The 5,523-nt window shown below is 35.9% G+C and overlaps 1 non-coding gene across 1 annotated transcript; it reads left to right on the top strand.

Annotated features, from left to right (window-relative positions):
* Nucleotides 1-734: 734 nt before the first annotated feature.
* On the top strand, nt 735-841 carry LOC133312888 (small nucleolar RNA R71). The gene has a single exon (XR_009751745.1). It is a non-coding gene; the product is annotated as a small nucleolar RNA R71 (small nucleolar RNA).
* The last annotated feature ends 4,682 nt before the right edge of the window (nt 842-5,523 follow it).

Raw genomic sequence — 5,523 nt, 5'->3', positions numbered from 1 at the left:
TTCTGGTTTGAAGGTTGGCAGCAATCTGCCCCAGATGAGACTCAATGTTCCTGACCACTGCATCATTCCCAGTGACATATTCCTTGACATAATTTTCCAGGGTGTTGATGCGTTGGTCATCTCTGTGGAACGGAACGTAGTTGTTTCTTCTTTGTTCAAACGTTCCACTGCTGCTACCTTGCTGATACTGCTGCTGATTGTTGTTGAATGGTCTCTGGTTAATGGGTGGCCTCCATTGGGTGTTGTGGTTCTGATCCTTAATGATAGTTCCTCCAGGGCTTGAATGTGTATTTCGTCCTGCTTGTTGATTGTCTCTGGTGAAGTTCCTATTGCCAAAATTCTCTGCATAACACACCAATGCAGTGGATGGGCAGTCTGTTGAGTCATGAAGGTCACCACAGGCTGAGCATGGTTCTGGTTCAGCTGCTGTGAGTTGTAAGACTTCCATCCTTGGTGCTTCTTGGTCGACTTTTAGGTTCTTCACTTCATTCATGAGTGATGCCAGCTGGGCTTCCATGGCAGTTTGTTTATCTAGTTCTAGCATGCCTGGCTTCCTTACTGGGCTCACTCTATCTATTGGCCATTGGAGACATCTCTTAGCAGTCCCGTCTATGATTTCATATCTTGATTCAAGTGTTCATGTAAAAAAATATCCTCCTGCAGCAAAATCTAAGTGAGACTGAGAAATATGATCAAGTCCTTTATAGAAAGATTGTAACACTCCCCAACTTTCTACCCCATGGTTTGGACATTTTCTTATGATGTCCTTGTATCTCTCCCGTGCTTCATAGAGATTTTCTCCATGAACCATTCTGAAGTTAGAGATTTCAGCTCTAACATCAGCTTGTCGAGACATTGGGAGAAATCTCTCTATGAACTTGTTAGAGAGTTCTTCCCATGTGTGGATTGATCCAGGGGTGAGAGTTTTCATTTATGTTTTAGCTTTTAAACCCAAGGAGTGAGGGAACAACCTCATTCTCATGATCTCCCCTGTTACACCCTCGGCTTTAAAATTATCGCAAATATCTTGGAATGTTGTGAGGTGTGTGTAAGGATCTTCTGCAGTGAGTCCATTCAAGACCCCTGCTTCCCTAATCATGTGGAACATGATAGGTTTTAGTTCAAAATTTGGTGCTACAGGGGGAAGGATTACTCCCTTATCTGGTCTGTTCCTGAAAGGAGCAACCAAAGTTCTGAAATTCTGTTCAGGGGGAACTTCTTCATTGTTATTATTGTGATCAACCATGTTTTCAGGAAATCTTTCCCTGAGGTTCCTTCTTCTCCTATGGAGTGTGCGTTCTGGCTCAGGATCAAAGAGAAACTCAGGTACTTCAATGGAGTGGTTAGAGTCTGTTTCAAACTCTTCACTCATAAACCAATAGCACAGGGCATATATATGCACAACAGATTCAGTGATAAAGAAGAAAATGTAAAAGTAAAGTCAGATATACAGTATATGTGTTAGAAGACAATGATAAGAACAACAGTTAGTGTTTCTATCCCCGGCAACGGCGCCAAAAACTTGTTGGGTGGTTTGCTGATGGTGGAAAATATAAGTTCTGATAGGGGACGTTCCTCTGTTCTTGCAGAACACAGATTCGTTCCCTTAGTTCCAACCCAAGTGCGCAAGTGCACACATCAAGTAATAAAGGGAGTATTAATGCCCAAATTATCGTTCCCACGAGGATAGAGTCTTAATTATTGTCTTACACTGTTTTATAAAGAATGAAAATAAGAAGAAAAGTTAGTAAATGAACTGTCTGGTCAAACGTTCCCTACTGTCTTGACAACGTTTCTCAAGAACAATAAGTTCAATCTGCTGGCAAACAATTACTCGCTGCGTTATGTATGTGATCCTTCCTGTTTAGAAGAAGGTGAGATAATAATCATTGGAGTTTTATAGATACAAGATTAAATAAAGGAAAGAAAACTTACTAAAACAGTAATAGCTATAGCCAAGAGACAACAGGGTGATGGTTTAAACAGTTCAACAGAAGGAACAGATTCACTGCTACACTCTTAAAGAGGCTGTTTCCTCTGCTCAAGACTTAGCACTTTTTGGCTTTGTCCCAGTTTCTTGTCTGCCAACTATGATTCTTCAGCTCATGGACTAGATGGCTCACAAGTTTCCATATTCCTATGGCTCCCTTGACTCCAACAGGTACTTAGTACAGAACCTTAACATGGACGAGTTGGCCCCTTATTCCTAAGGTTACCAGTAGCGTTTTTGCCATGACATCTACCTTCCCCCAATGGCTAAGCTGTCTGAAATCCCTTCCTTATGGAAGTTCCTTTCTCAGTATGTACCTAATTTTCATTGACGCACAATGAATATAGCTTACTTAGCCAAAGAAATACAAAAAGCTTCAGTAAAGAGTTTTGAAAATAGTTCTTTAAGAGTTTCAAAGTTTTTCCATTCCACAGATAGTTCAGCTCATGGCTGATAGTTTAAACATAATTATTCTCAATTGAAATCACATAAACCCGAGATTCAGTCAAGAGATAACGATTGGAACAAAGAGAAAAATACTTATATTAATTTAAAAGACAGTTACAAAAAGAAACAGAAAATGGAGAAAGATGGTTAATGCTCGTGAGGAGTCTTAAGGTTTGATACAGAGCAAAGGGGATGGGTTATCACTTGACTACAGTTACAACTTAAATAAAACTAAGTTACTGACTACTACTACTACCAGGTGATCTTCTTCCTTCTGGACTTTAATCCCTCCAGAATCTGATGATGTTTTTGTGTGAGGGAGGTCCTATTTATAGCTGGAAGAGGAATGACAAGACTGTAATTCCCTTGGAGCTAGTTGCTTGAATGAGGGGACGGGACTGTGGCAGCAGAGTGCGAAGCTTGCGTGAATTGCTGAATGGAACAGGATTTGGTGATGATTAGCCGTTGTTTGCAGGCCTTCCCATGTTTTGCTTCTGTTTTCAGCCAATGAGAACTCTTGATTCTCTGCTCTTCACGTTTCCAGCTGCTCAGTTGGTGCACCGCCTTGCTTTTTAGAAGTCTTTAACTCTACGTTACCTGCAAAGTGTACAGAAGCATTAAATGAATGGAGCAGGTGCATTAAATGTGTCTCAGTCCGTTCCCCTTTTAAAATATTTTAAAGGAATACTTTACCAGACGTTCCCCCACTGTGTTTTTGTCACAAATGTGTAAAACAAGTGATTTTCATGCTGAAGTTGCTCATCAGCTGAGGGAACGTGTGGTATTTTGCCATCAAAATGGGCTTAGATGAGAACGAATTTACGTCCCATCAGTTTGCATCATCAAAATTCAAAACTTAGATAGAAATATAAACCGTTCAAATTAAAAACAAGAGTAAAACTCCTTTTTGGGTTACTAATGAAAAATATGATTCCCACTTTTGTCCTTTGCAAAAAAAAAATTGTCGCGAGGTCCCTAAAAAATTCAAAGTGGACTCATTCGGTTGAAATCATGGCCCCTCACAAATTCAAAAGAGACTCATATTAGTCCATAAAAAGGATATTCAAATGGGTTCACAAGACTATTTTTTTTCAAGAACTAAAATATATACCATTTTTTATTAGGGATCGAAAATGAACTTTATTCTATAAACAAAGACGTCGTTTGAAACCAAAACAAAAAAATGGGAAAGATCACATGGTGTATAGCATAAACACAATATCTCATTTTAAGAGTCCGTGAACCAAGTATTCTGAAATTCTCACCCTCCTTCTTTTGTTGCTTGTGTTCATGAGAAAGAGTGAAAGATTATCACGATTGTGGTTGCTGAGAGCTTAGAATCTTACCCAATATTAGTGTTCTCGAGTATTGAAGCTGGGGCTTTTGAGGATCTTTCTTAGGAAACCTTATTTTTCGCATATAAACATCATTTTGGAGCAAGGTTGATATACTTTCTTGGCTGATCCGGTGATAAGTCTTGTGTAAATTATCACAACTAAGGTGCATTCTAATCTTTCCCTTTAGGGTTGTGTTTTTGTACAATTCTAATCTTTAGGGTTGTTTCTTGTGCATATATTTTGGTTTTGGTTATTCGTGTGAGATGTCTTTGTCTCTTATTAATTATTAAGAGATGCTTCAGAAATGAACTTGTAATCTTTTATATATATATATATATATATATATATATATATATATATATATATTTGCTTCTTGGAATTTTATTTGAAATTTCAGAGAGATAAAGTTATCCCTATCGAAGAAGTGTGTTTAAAGGATAACTTTTTAGCAAGAGATAAAATTATTCTCTAAACACACTGAGAGAAAACTTCTCTAAAAAGTTCACCCAAAGCCTGTTCAAAAACTTCGCATCCCAATAATTTTCGTGAGCTACACTTAAGCTATAATTTCACATCAGGTTTTGCATTTGGATGTGACAAAGAATAAGCTTAATTTCGGACGTAGAAAATTTTATTTATATCCATACATTTAGTAGCGGGAGTTTGCCCCCGAATTTTTTTTAAAGAAGATTTTAAATACATTAAAAAATATATAAAAAATAAAAGAAAAGAAAATTCCATCTTAACAAAAGAATATATAAAGTGATTGGTTTTATTATATTTATATTGAAATACTAATCACTCACTCAGTGTCTAGCATTATTATTAAACTCCATATGGTCTTTGACCCAATCGAGGTACGAGTTAGTAGGTCACTGGTTGAATCTCGATAAATATATGTAAATCTAAATTTATATTAAAAAATTATAAATATATTCAAATACATATAAAAAATATACCAATTTTAAATATTCTAATATGAAAAATAAAATCACACATCTAATGAATGCAGACGTAGTGAGGCTTATTTTGTAACTTGAATGTTGCTTCTATAATTGAACACTTATATATATATATATATATATATATATATATATATATATATATATATATATATATTGAAATATTTAAAAAATCATATTATTTTACTGAATTAAAAATTGAGATAAAAATTTCTCACGAAAAATTATTATTATAAAATCACGTTTTAATAAAATTAAATTCAAGCATAAAGTTTATTTTTGGGTCTGAAAAAAAAGTTGAAACCGGCCCTTTAAATTAAAAAGCATTGGTCAGTTCTTCAAGCCTTATATATTCACATTAAGTTAGATTTGGCCCAGTTAAAAAAGGATTGAACCTAATATAGGATTTGCCCAAATTTTACAAAACTTAATATTCACATTAACATTTCCACCCACTAAGAGTTCTGTAAGGTCACTTCTTCTTCCACCTTTCTTCTTCGTCTGTTTTGTAATTTTTATTTTTATTTTTTTCAAAAACTCATGTCCAGACTTGCGGACATTGGCGCATACTGTTATTGATCTGACAAGAACTCAAGAGATACAGCCCTCAAATTTTGACCGAATCTACTTAGGGTTCTTGACACTACAAATTTGGAGATTTTGTAAATAGTGCGTTGTAAACAAAAATTCAGCATATCATCCTTTTATATGGAGCGAGGCTGTTATCTTCTTGGCTGGAATTGGTTGTAGGAGTTTGTAAAATCCGCACAACAAAGGTACATTCTGA

This window comes from Gastrolobium bilobum, unplaced genomic scaffold, assembly GCF_033153095.1.
Source record: "Gastrolobium bilobum isolate Gb01-03AN ecotype WA unplaced genomic scaffold, APGP_CSIRO_Gbil_v1 utg18148, whole genome shotgun sequence".
Classification (NCBI taxonomy): Eukaryota; Viridiplantae; Streptophyta; class Magnoliopsida; order Fabales; family Fabaceae; genus Gastrolobium; species Gastrolobium bilobum.
The sequence above is the reverse complement of the archived record's forward strand: the minus strand, read 5'-3'. Positions and strand labels throughout refer to the sequence as shown.